Raw genomic sequence first — 14,026 nt, 5'->3', positions numbered from 1 at the left:
TGTAATTTCATTTGTTACTTTGTCCTTGTAGATTAACTTTATCAGTTTGATTTTGACCTATTACATTTATAATATATGATACTTTCAGAAAGGACTCAAGGGGCGGAGTCAAGATGGCGGCGTAGGCAGACTCTGAACTCACCTCCTCCCGTGGACACAGCCAATTTACAACTACTCGTGGAAAAATTACCCCTGAGACAGAACTGAAAACTGGATAAGAGGAACTCCTGCAACAACGACAAACCTAACTGGGGTAGAAGAGGCAGAGACTCCCTTCTGGAGAGGAAAAACGCCGCCTTCACAAGCCGCCAGCTTCACGGCCGGCGCCGGGAGCAGCTCACAGGTACGCAGCCTCCCTGGAGGCGCGGGGCCCTGAGCCGGGGAGCGCCCCCGCTGTGGGCATTTTGTGGACCCAGCACAATTGAGACCAGCAGCATAATATCTGACTTTGCCTGCTACTAAAGCATTGGGGAGTACCCCCAGAAAACCCGGTTCACAAAGAAACTAAAACTGGCTCTTAAAGGGCCCGCGCACAAACTCACCCGTTCCAGAAAGCATCCTAAAATCACCAGAAAGAAAGGTGCACAGTGCTTTGGTGACAAGAGACTCACCTAATAGGCCCTGAGTGCATCTCGGTGAGGGGTGAGACCTCTCCAGGGACTGGGACATTGGCGGCGGCCATTGTTGTGGCCTGGTGTGAGCGTGCTGACACAGACGCCATTGGAGTTCTCCCTGAGGCCTGCTAGCCCAGGGTCTGCTCCACCCGCTAGAGCACTGATTTAATCCAGCTCAGCCAGGGCAGGCAGCCCACCCTAGAGACTAGCCCCACCCAACAACAAGCCCTCAGGCAACGTGTGGGCCTGCATAGATTGGTGACTGGATTCTCTGCAGCCTGGCAACTGAGCCGACTTGAGCGGGCAGGGTGTGCACAAGGAGCGGGTGGAGAGTGTGGGGCGGTGGCAGAGTGTGTGGGGCTCCCGCCGTGGAGAGACTGGGTCCACTTGGGGAGGTCGGGGCGCTCACACGGGGCAGGACTGTGTTGACTGTGTGTGTGGACCTGTGGGCGGCAGGGCTTCTCAGCCACAGAAGACTTGTACTTCTCAAAGACCCACATAGGAGGTTTGCTCCACCTTCCAAAACCTGAAACAATTGGGTGCTCCTGTGCCTGAGGCCAGCCCCACCCAGCTGCAATCCTCAGAGAGCTGACAAGAGACCTAATAGGCTAGAGGCTTACAGCAATTGTAAGGCCCTGAGCCTAACAACCTGCCACGGTGGGGGCCTACTCACTTAAAAGAAATACTGCAACACAAATGTGGTATTAGAACTTGCAGCCAACTGTGCTGGGGCTCCCCACAGCTGATAAAGAGACTGAAGGGCCCACAACAACTACAAGCAGCTGAGCATTACAACAGCTGGCCAGGAGCATAACTCAGCCTCCCTGGGCGCCTACAGGGAGAGCAAACAGGCCACAGCAGAAGGATACACGTAGCCCACATAGGGGTCACCCATGGAACATTGAGAACTGAGGGAAGCACACTGGAAGCCTCCTAAGCGATCACTTACATAAGGTCACCTATCCAAGAGCAGGAGACGTAGCTGACCCACCTAATACGTAGACACAAGCACAGGGAAAGAGGCAAAATGAAGAGGCAAAAGAATACATTCCAAGTAAGGGAACAGGACAAAACCCCAGAAAAGGAACTTAGTGAAACAGAAATGAGCAACCTACCCGACAGAGAGTTCAAACTAAGAGTGTTAAGGATGCTCACTGATCTGGGGAGAAGAATAGATGGACTCAGTGAGAATGTCAACAAAGAAATGGAAGATATAAAAAAGAACCAATCAGAAATGAAGAATACAATACTGGAAATGAAAAACTCATTAGAGGGACTCAAAAGCAGAGTAGAGGATACAGAAGAACGGATCTGTGAGCTGGAAGAAAGACTAGAAGAAATTACCCAAGGTGAACAGGTAAAAGAGAAAAGAATTAAAAAGAGTGAGGACAGTCTACAGGACCTCTGGGACAACATCAAGCGCACTAACATCCATGTTATAGGTGTCCCGGAAGGAGAAGAGCGAGACAAGGGGGCCGAGAATCTATTTCAAGAAATAATAGATGAAAACTTCCCTAATCTAAGGAAGGAAACAGACATCCAGGTACAGGAGGCACAGAGAGCCCCAAACAAGATAAACCCAAAGAGGCCCACACCAAGACACATCATAATCAAAATGTCCAGAATTAAAGATAAAGAGAGAATCCTAAAAGCCGCAAGAGAATGTCAAGTTACATACAAAGGAAACCCCATAAGGCTATCAGCTGACTTCTCAGCAGAAACCTTACAGGCTAGAAGAGAATGGCATGATATATTTAAAGTGCTAAAAGGAAAAAACTTACAGCCAAGAATACTCTACCCGGCAAGGTTATCATTCAAAATGGAAGGAGAGATCAAAATTTTCCCAGATAAGCAAAAATTAAAGGAGTTTGTCACCAAGAAACCAGTGTTACAAGAAATGTTAAAGGGACTGATTTAAGGGGAAAAGAGAAGACCACAAATAGGAAAAATTATCTATTTCCACGATTAGAACGTAATGGATACAAATGCACAAAAAGAGGGTGGATATGATATCAAAAACATAAAAGGAGGGAGGAGGGTAGTTAAAGAGTACAGCTTTCAGACAGAGGTCAAACTAAAGTGCCCATCAATTCTGTATAGAAGAAGTAAGGAACAGAGAAGGACTACTAAAACACTGAGGGAAAAAAAAAAAAGTTAAAAATGGCAGTAAGTACATACTTATCAATAGCTACTTTAAACGTCAATGGACTAAATGCTCCAATTAAAAGGCATAGGGTGGCTGACTGGATAAAAAAACAAGACCCATATATATGCTGCATACAAGAGACACACTTCAGACCCAAAGACACTCACAAACTGAAAGTGAAGGGATGGAAAAAGATACTCCACGCAAATGGCAATGAAAAGAAAGCTGGGGTAGCAGTACTCATATCAGACAAAATAGACTTTAAAACAAAAACTGTAAAAAGAGACAAAGAAGGGCATTACATAGTGATCAAGGGAACAATCCAACAAGAGGATATAACACTTGTAAATGTCTACGCACCCCATGTAGGTGCACCTAAATATATAAAGCAATTATTAACAGACATAAAAACAGAAATAGACAGTAACACAATAATAGTAGGGGACTTTAACACTCCACTTACACCAACGGATAGATCATCCAAACAGAAGATCAATAAGGAAACATTGGCCTTAAACGACACACTAGAACAGATGGACCTAGTAGATATATACAGAGCATTCCATCCAAAAACCGAAGAATACACGTTCTTTTCAAATGTACATGGAACATTCTCCAGGATTGATCACATATTAGGCCACAAAACAAGTCTCCATAAATTTAAGAAGATTGAAATAATACCAAGCATCTTTTCTGACCACAACGGTTTGAAACTAGAAATCAACTATAGGAAGAAAATCAGAAAAGCCACAAATACATGGAGATTAAACAAAATGCTACTGAACAACGACTGGGTTAATGAAGAAATCAAAGAAGAAATCAAAAAATACCTGGAGACAAATGAAAATGAAAATACGACATGCCAGAATTTATGGGATACAGCAAAAGCGGTTCTAAGAGGGAAGTTTATAGCAATACAGGCCTATCTCAACAAACAAGAAAAATCTCAAATAAACAATCTAACAATGCACCTAAAGGAACTAGAAAAAGAAGAACAAACAAAGCCCAAAATCAGTAGAAGAAGGGAAATAATAAAAATCAGAACAGAAATAAATGAAAAAGAGACCAACAAAAATAGAAAATTAATAAAACCAAGAGCTGGTTCTTTGAAAAGATCAACAAAATAGATAAACCTTTAGCTAGACTCACCAAGAAAAAAGGGAGAAGGCACAAATAAGTAAAATCAGAAATGAAAGAGGAGAGGTTACAACAGACACCTCAGAAATACAAAAGATTATAAGAGAATACTATGAAAAACTGTATGCCAACCAATTCGACAATCTGGAAGAAATGGATAAATTCTTAGAATCATACAACCTTCCAAAACTGGATCAAGAAGAAATAGAGAATTTGAATAGACCAATCACCAGTAAGGAGATCGAAACAGTAATCAAAAACCTCCCCAAAAATAAAAGTCCAGGACCAGACGGCTTCCCTGGTGAATTCTACCAAACATTCAAAGAAGACTTAATACCTATCCTTCTCAAACTCTTCCAAAAATTGAGGAGGGGGGGAAGCTCCCTAACTCATTCTACGAAGCTGACATTACCCTGATACCAAAACCAGACAAGGACAACACAAAAAAAGAAAATTACAGGCCAATATCACTGATGAACATCGATGCGAAAATCCTCAACAAAATACTAGCAAATCGCATACAACAATACGTTAAAAAGATTATACACCATGATCAAGTGGGATTTATTCCAGGTATGCAGGGATGGTTTAACATTCGCAAATCAATCAACGTAATACACCACATTAATAAAATGAAGAACAAAAATCACATGATCATCTCAATAGATGCAGAGAAAATATTTGACAAGATCCAGCATCCATTTATGATAAAAACTCTCAATAAAATGGGTATAGAAGGAAAGTACCTCAACATAATAAAGACCATATATGAGAAACCCACAGCTAATATCATCCTCAATGGTGAAAAACTGAAAGCTATCCCTCTAAGAACAGGAACCAGACAAGGATGCCCACTGTCACCACTCCTATTTAACATAGTATTGGAAGTCCTAGCCAGAGCAATCAGGCAAGAGAAAGAAATAAAAGGGATCCAAATTGGAAAGGAAGAAGTGAAACTCTCACTATTTGCAGATGACATGATTTTATATATAGAAAACCCTAAAGAATCCACCAGAAAACTTTTAGAAGTAATAAACGACTATGGTAAAGTTGCAGGATACAAAATCAACATACAAAAATCAGTTGCATTTCTGTACACTAACAACGAAGTAGCAGAAAGAGAAATTAAGAATACCATCCCATTTACAATTGCAACAAAAAGAATAAAATACCTAGGAATAAACTTAACCAAAGAGGTGAAAGAGCTGTACACCGAAAACTATAAAACATTTCTGAAAGAAATTGAAGAAGACACAAAGAAATGGAAAGATATTCCGTGCTCTTGGATTGGAAGAATTAACATAGTTAAGATGTCCATGGTTCCTAAAGCCATCTATAGATTCAATGCAATCCCTATCAAACTTCCAACAACATTTTTCACAGAAATAGAACAAAGAATCCTAAAATTTATATGGAACAACAAAAGACCCCGAATAGCTAAAGGAATCCTGAGAAAAAAGAACAAAGCTGGAGGTATCACACTCCCTGATTTCAAAATATACTACAAAGCTATAGTAACCAAAACAGCATGGTACTGGCACAAAAACAGACACACAGATCAATGGAATAGAATCGAAAGCCCAGAAATAAACCCACACATCTATGCACAGCTAATCTTTGACAAAGGAGCCAAGAACATACAATGGGGAAAAGAAAGTCTCTTCAACAAATGGTGTTGGGAAAACTGGATAGCCATATGCAAAAAAATGAAAGTAGACTCTTACCTTACACCATACACAAAAATTAACTCCAAATGGATTAAAGACTTGAATGTAAGACCTGAAACTGTGAAAGTTCTAGAAGAAAACATAGGCAGTACGCTCTTCGACATCAGTCTTAGCAACATCTTTTCAAACACCACATCTGACCTGGCAAGAGAAACAATAGAAAAAATAAACAAATGGGACTACATCAAACTAAAAAGCTTCTGCACAGCAAAGGAAACCATCAACAAAACGAAAAGACAACCTAACAATTGGGAGAAGATATTTGCAAACCATACATCTGATAAGGGCTTAATCTCCAAAATATATAAATAACTCATGCATCTCAACAACAAAAAACTACCAACCCAATTAAAAATGGGCAAAAGACCTGAACAGACATTTCTCCAAAGAAGATATACAGATGGCCAACAGACACATGAAAAGATGTTCAAAATCACTAACTATCAGGGAAATGCAAATCAAAACTACAATGAGATATCACCTCACGCCCGTCAGAATGGCTATAATTAACAAGACAGGAAACAACATGTGTTGGAGAGGTTTTGGAGAGAAGGGAACTCTCATACACTGCTGGTGGGAGTGCAAACTGGTGCAGCCACTATGGAAAACAGTATGGAGATTCCTCAAAAATTCAACGATAGAACTACCATATGATCCAGCTATTCCACTGTTGGGTATTTATCCAAAGAACTTGAAAACACCAATTTGCAAAGGTACATGCACCCCTGTGTTCATTGCAGCCTTATTCACGATAGCCAAGACTTGAAGCAACCTAAGTGCCCATCAAGGGACAAATGGATAAAAAAGCTGTGGTATATATACACAATGGAATACTACTCAGCCATAAGAAACGATGAAATCCAGCCATTTGTGACAACATGGATGGACATTGAGGGCATGATGCAAAGTGAAATAAGTCAGAGGGAGAAGGTCAAATACCGTATGATTTCCTTCATTAAGTAGTAGATAATAACAACAATAAACAAACACATAGGGACAGAGATTGGATTGGTGGTTACCAGAGGGGAAGGAGGGAGGGAGGAGGGTGAAAGGGATAATTGGGTACATGTGTGTGGTGATGGGTTGTAATTAGTATTTTGGTGGTGAACATGATGTAATCTATGCAGAAATAGAAGTACAATGATGTACACCTGAAATTTTTACAATGTTATAAACCAATGTTACTGCGATAAACAAAAAATTTAAAAAAAAAAAAAAAGAAAGGACTCAAAAGCATTTCCATTTTGACCCTGCACCCGGATAAACACATTTTTTTGACATTGTAGCCTTTGTGTGAGGACTGAACTGGTAGAAGTATCTTAGGAAGACTACTCAGAACTTCAGAAGCTAACAATGTTCGTTACCCCAGTTCTAATTTGAGATTTACTACAATGTATCTTTGTGGATTAAACCAAGTTATTAAACCTCTGAACCTTAATACTTTTATTTCACCAGTGAAATAAGAAGTCTAGAACTATTTCAGCAACAAAATCTGGTGAATATATAATTTTGACTTGTTGACCTTTTATTTATTTTGTTTTTTCACTCAGCATATGTAATATGTTTACAAAGTTCAAAAATGCAAAAGACAAAATTGTAAATAATGAGACATCTCAGACTCACCCAAATACCGTCAACATAATTTACCCCACCACATTCCAGAGTGGTATATCTGTTATAATTGATGTAAACTACATTTACACATCATAATCACCCAAAATCCGTAGCAGATGTTAGGATTCACTCTCAGTGTTGTACATTCTGTGAGGTTGGACAAATTTATGACATATATACATCATTATAATATTATGCAGAGTACTTTCACTGAACTGAAAATCCTCTGTGCTTCACCTATTCAACTGTCCCTCTCCCCTAGTCCCTGGCAACCACTGATCTTTTTACTGTCTCCGTAATCTTGCCTTTTCCAGAATGTCATATAGTTGGAATCATATAGTATGTGGGCTTCTCCGATTGGTTTCTTTCACTTAGCAATATGCATTTAACGTTGCTCCATGTCTTTTTGTGGCTTAATAGTTATTTATTTTCAGCACTGAATAGTATTCCATTGTCTGGATGTACCACACTTTATTTATCCGTTCACCTACTGAAGGATATTTTCGTTGCTTCCAAATATTGGCAATTATGAATAAAGCTTCTATCAACATGTGTGTGCAGGTTTTTGTGTGGATATCGGTTTTCAGTTCCTTTCAGTGAATACCAAGGATTGTGATCACTGGATTATATAGTAAGAGTTTATTTTGTTTTGTAAGAAAGAACTGAACTGTCTTCCAAAGTTACCTGTACCATTTTGCATTCCCACCGTCAATGAATGAGAGTTCCTATTGCTCCACATCCTCACTGGCATTTGGTGTTGTCAGTGTTCTGGATTCCGGCCATTCTAGTTGGTGTGTAATGGTATCCGTTATTGTTTTAATTTGCATTTTCCTGATGACATATGATGTGGAGAATCTTTTCATATGCTTATTTGTCATTTGTACATCTTCTTTGGTGAGATGTCTGTTCAGGTCTTTGGCTCGTTTCTTTTATTTTTGTTGAGTTTTAAGAGTTCTTTGTATATTTTGGATAATACTCCTCTATCAATTGTTTCTTTTGCAAATGTTTTCTCCAAGTCTGTGGCTTGTCTTCTAACTCTCTTAATAACTGTTTTTTGCAGAGCAGAAGTTTTTAATTTTAACAAAGTCCAGTTTATCAATTCTCTTTCATGGGTTGTGCCTTTGGTGTTGTAACTGAAAAGTCATTGCCATACCCAGGATCATCTAGATATTCTCCTATGTTATGTTTTAGTAGTTTCATAGTTTTACATTTAGGTCTATGATCCATTTTGAATTAATTTTTGTGAAGACTGTAAGGTCTTTGTCTATATTCATTTTTTGCATGTGGATGTTGAGTTGTTCAAGGACCATTTGTTGAAAAGACTGTCTTTGCTCCACTGTATTGCTTTTGTTCCTTTGTCAAAGATTAGTAGACTGTATTTATGGGACTCTATTTCTGGGCTCTCTATTTTATTCCGTTGATCTATTTGTCTATTCTTTCACCAATACCATACTATCTTGATAACTAGCTTTATAGTGAGTCTTAAAGGCATGTAATGTCAGTCTTCCAATTTTGTTCTTCTCCTTCAATACTGTGTTGGCTATTCTGGGTCTTTTGTCTCTCCATATTAACTTTAGACTCAGTTTGTAAATATCCATAAAATAACATTCTGGGATTTTGCTTGGGATTACATCTATAGATCAAGTTCGGAAGAACTGACATCTTGACAATATTGAGTTTTTTCATCCATGAGCAAGGACTACATTCCATTAATTTAGTTCTTTGATTTCATTCATCAGAGTTTTGTAGTTTTCCTCATATAATCTTGCACATATTTTGTTAGATTTATACCTAAGTATTTCACTTTGAGGGTGCTAATGCAAATGATTTTGTGTTTTTAATTTCAAATTCCACTTGTTCATTGCTGACATATAGGAAAGCAATTGACTTTGGTATATTAACCTCGTATCCTGAAACTTTGCTATAATTGCTTATTAGTTTCAGAAGTTTTTGTTACTTCTTTCAGATATTCTACACAGATGATCAAGTCATCTGCAATCAAAGGCCGTTTTATTTCTTCCTTCCCAAACTGTACATCTTTTATTTCCATTTCTTGTCTTATTGCATTAGCTAGTACTTCTAGTACAATGGTGAAAAGGAGCAGTGAGAGAGAAGATCCTTGCCTTATTCCTGACCTTAGTGAGAAAGACTCAAGTTTCTCACCATTACATGTGATGTTAGCTGAATGGTTTTTGTAGACATCCTTTTTCAAGTTGAGGAAGTTCCCCTCCATTCCTATTATACTGAGAGTTTTTATCATGAACAAGTATTGGATTTTGCTAATACTTTTTCTGCAATATCAATCAATATCTATTAATATTATCATGAGCTTTTTCTTTTTTTAGCCTGTTGATGTGATGAATTACATAAATTGATTTTTGAATGTTGACCCAGCTTTGTATATCTGGTATAAATCACACTTGGTCGTGGTGTATAATTCTTTTTATACATTGTTGGAATTGATTTGGTGATATTTTGTTGAGAATTTTTGCATTTATATTCATGAGAGATATTGGTCTATAGCTTGATGTTTTTTTAATGTCTTTGCATGGTTTTGTTATTAGGGTAATGCTGACCTCATAGAATAAATTAGAAAGTATCTCCTCTGCTTCTATCATCTGAAAGAGATTGTAAAGAATTGGTGTAATTTCTTCCTCAAATGTTTGATAGGATTCACCAATGAACCCATCTCCGTCTGGTGCTTTCTGTTTTGTAAGGTTATCGATTCAATTTCTTTAATAGATATACACCTATTTAGATTATCTATTCTTACATGAGTTTTGAAATTATGTCTTTCAAGGAATTGGTCCATTTCCTGTAGGTTATCAACTTTGTGACCATAGACTTATTCATAGTAAATCCTTTATTATCCTTTGATATACATGAGACCTGTGGCAATGATGTCCCCTCTTTCATTTATCATATTAGTAATTTGTATCTTTTCTCTTCTTTCTTAGTTAACCTGGCTAGAGGCTTATCAATTTTATGGATTAGAGTTGGGTATTTCCCTTCCCCCAGGTCAGTTAGGCTCTGATAACACACCAGCAAGTTAGGCTCTGGTTAACTAGCTTCCCCTGAGAGGAGGCCTTGTTAACAAGATCGGAGTACTCCAGTATTTCAAAATGGTTTCTTTTCCCCCTCTCCTTGCCAGAAGCCTGAGGGGATTTTCCCCTGGTATTTACTGTGGGAACCTGGTAGATCTCCTAGAGGTAAATCTCACAATATTGTGGGAGCCCCCCATAACTCGGTTCCCCTGGAGTTGTTAACTTGCAGACTTGTCCACAATGAGCCTCCAGCAATTTGTCAATTACAGTTCAGGTTTTCCTTCCCCAGCACAGGTTTCTGCAGTGGTTTCTGCTTGTATGTCTCTGCTGTGGCAAGCCATGACTCCCTGTATTCGCCTGTGTCTCTCTCCAATCTTGGGGACAACGGTTTGCCCTGTGTCCTCCCCTCTTCTACAGACCCAAGAAGAGTTGTTGATTTTTCAGTCTGTTCAGATTTTTACTTGTTAGGACAGAGTGGTAACTTTGAAGCTCTTTACATGTGGAACTGGAAACAGCCCCACTCCTTACTTGATTTTTTACTATCGGCTTCTCTTTCTGCTCCTGGCCAACAGTACTGATGTCAGAGGTCCTAACAATTTAATATTTTGCTAACCAACTTGAATAAATTTTTTCCAATATAATAATTTTCCTTTTTATTCAAGATTTTTTCAATATAACTTCACCTCCTCACATACTTTTTACTAAGGAAATAAAAGTAGTCAGGGCAGGGGTGGGGGGACAGTGGTTGGGGACAGACATTCAACTCCTTGCCAGATGCTTTCCCTTCCTAAGAAAGCTTAGTAAAAATCATGGTTAGCAAAACACCTCAAGGGGATGAGAAAAGAAAAAAAAGTATTTTCCCAAGGACCTGGGGATTGGAGACGCTGGGCAAACTTCCAGCCTCCCCCATTTATCTCTTTTGGCTCCAGTGCAGCAAAATATCTTCCCTTAAACACAGCCATGCCTGAGGGAGAAAAGTTAGTTAACCCTTTGATCACCCTATCTTTAGATCAATTTAGTATCTATTGGAATCACGCATCACTCTGGTAACAGGGAAACTGTTTTGACATGTTAGGCAAAAATTCACTCTCAGAATCTCCCTAACTGGCCATGTATCATGCATTCATTTATATCATTGAAAGAGAAGTTTTGGGGTAAAATTGCTTGTTATATACATTTTTGCTGTGAAAATTCTATGTCATCTGACCCACCAGCATTTCTAACATTAACACCCTAAGTATTTATGCACAAAAACATAGGAATCCACAGCTTTAGTTTTTGTTTTACTTATCTACCAGAATCCTGATCTAATGCTTGTTGGTTTTAGTCTCTGTTGGAAACTCTCAGGCATCTCTACTTCTTTGGTTAAAGCCAAAGGACTCTAGAATCTAAAGGCGAAATGTGCACTTTACCATCTTGGACTACAATTTGTTTTTAATCCAGTATGCTGAACTGTTGCAAATCTTGGGAAATAATGGTCATATTTTACTGAAAAAATTCTTCATCACTGGTAAGTATTTATAGGGTCTTTGCTAAGAATGGTCTGGCTGTAATACTAGCCTTCTAGTATTATTTTCTTTCCCAAGTTTTTTGTTGTTGTTCCTAATTCCTCCAAATAAACTAATATTTAGGTTCTAGGTCTTTGTGCCCATATTCTGACATCAACCTTTGAGGTTGGTAGAAAGATTGATAAAAAGATACCAACTGACAAAGATAAATGATATAAACTGTCTTAAATGGAAAAATAAGTGGAAAACTACCAAGACCACCATATAAATCTGCAACAATGCAGCATCTTCAGGCTTTCTAAGTCTTCAATTCCCTGTGAGGACCTACTATTTCTGCAGAAGATTCTTCCGGCCGTAAGAAACTTGCCTTGCTATTATGAGAGAAATCTGTTTCAGTGACCCTTATGGAAAACTTGGCTACTAAGATGGTATAAATAACTAATGCAAATAAGCTCAGTCTTTTTTGAAAATTTTCTTGTACACTGAAGGAATTTGAATGATCAGTTTTCGAGGCAGTCCAAGGTTTTATATTTGCTTGAGGTAAGTAACTTGCCTGAGGATCCACAGACAAGGCCAAACTTGGATTCAAAACTAGGTCACTATCCTTACACACTCTGCTATACTGCCTGGACATTGTCTTTGACTCCTGCAGAACTGATTTCACACCATTAAGCTTTGAAGTTTCACCCCAAATTATACTGCTAGAGGAATAGAAGTAGACGCGGAGCTTGCCATGCGTTTATTAAAAGTCCATGAAAGAAATCACTTGAAAATATAAATATTCAAAGTTCTTGTCTCTCCTTAGCACACATCATTTTATCATGGGCACAGAAAATTATCTAATTAGCCACATTTCCCTATTTTATTTTGGCTGTTGGGAGATTTGGAGTCAAATTTGGGAACAAGTTTTGTAATGCATAGGAAATTCTGGCCTCATTCCGTTCACATTTTCCTTGAAGTTTCCAAATTAACATTTTAATTTAACAATGTTTACTAGGGACAAAAACATCAATGACTAACCTGTGGATAATAATAATATAATAATTAATAATGACTGATTTTATTCCAACAGTTTAATATGAATTATCTTAGTTAACTCTCATATTTTCCTTCTGAGGTATAAACCATTATTGTCGCAATAAGTGAGAGTAAAGAGACTCAAGGGCAACCTTCTTTACAGCTGTGACATGAAAGCTGTATGTACCTCTGCTGGCATCCCAATGGACCCAACGCAGCTGTAGAAGGATCGGCTAGGGATGTAGATTACAGATCAGTGGCACTCTATTTGTATAACTAAAAGTAAGGAGGAGAAAATGGACTGTGAGGGATGGAAGAATCCATCAGAGCTTCCTAAGACAAAATGGAGAAGAAAGAAAAAAGCACCTAAATTGATGTTTATTTAAATATGAAGTAATTTGGCCTGAATTATCCAGTTTATCCAGTTAGACTATATACATTGCTCATATAAACTAGTAAATTTTTCCATTTCCCTGAAGTCATCTCTATATATTAAGATTAAATTATGCTCATTCAAACTTTATTCAAGAATATGGGATATAACAAAAATGATTTAAAATTGCTTAAACATTATAAATTGTTTGAAAAATATTTTATTTGAAAAAGCCTTCATTACCACCCATGCCCTTTTACTGTGATTTTAGCTTACTTTCCTATAAAAAATACACAGGTGTCATTTATTAATATTTATATTGAATATGATTTATTATATTCTCTTTTATTGGGGACATGTCAAGCACATCAGATTTTAATGCATTGGCTATCCTGCATGGCACATATTTAACTTTTATTCTACTCGTCAAAAATTTGGCAATAAATTTGCGTCAGGAAACTGTTTTCAATAACTACACTGAAATTAACTTGTACTGACCTCAGTATTTAAGAGTGATTCTGAAATATGTTATAACTACAGATCAATAACTAATAAAATTCAAAATCACTCTGGTTTGACAAGTTTTTCCTTATTAGATAGATCCCATCAAATAAGTAGAATCCATTAAACCAAATATTTATTGGGTACTAGGGTGTTATCATTTTTATGTCTCCAATATTGTCTTAAATTCTAGATGAATATAAAAACAGCAGGAACCATGGCCTCCTTCTATAAAATATATAGAGACTGAAGCCACCTGGGAAGACAGACCACCTTAATCAAACATGTCCTGACAGATTTGACCATGTTGTGGATGGGGGTGGATAGAAGTAAATTTTGCAAAAG

Source organism: Ceratotherium simum, chromosome 12 (assembly GCF_057802395.1).
Source record: "Ceratotherium simum simum isolate JZ-2026a chromosome 12, ASM5780239v1, whole genome shotgun sequence".
Lineage (NCBI taxonomy): Eukaryota > Metazoa > Chordata > Mammalia > Perissodactyla > Rhinocerotidae > Ceratotherium > Ceratotherium simum.
This window is presented reverse-complemented; position numbering follows the sequence as displayed.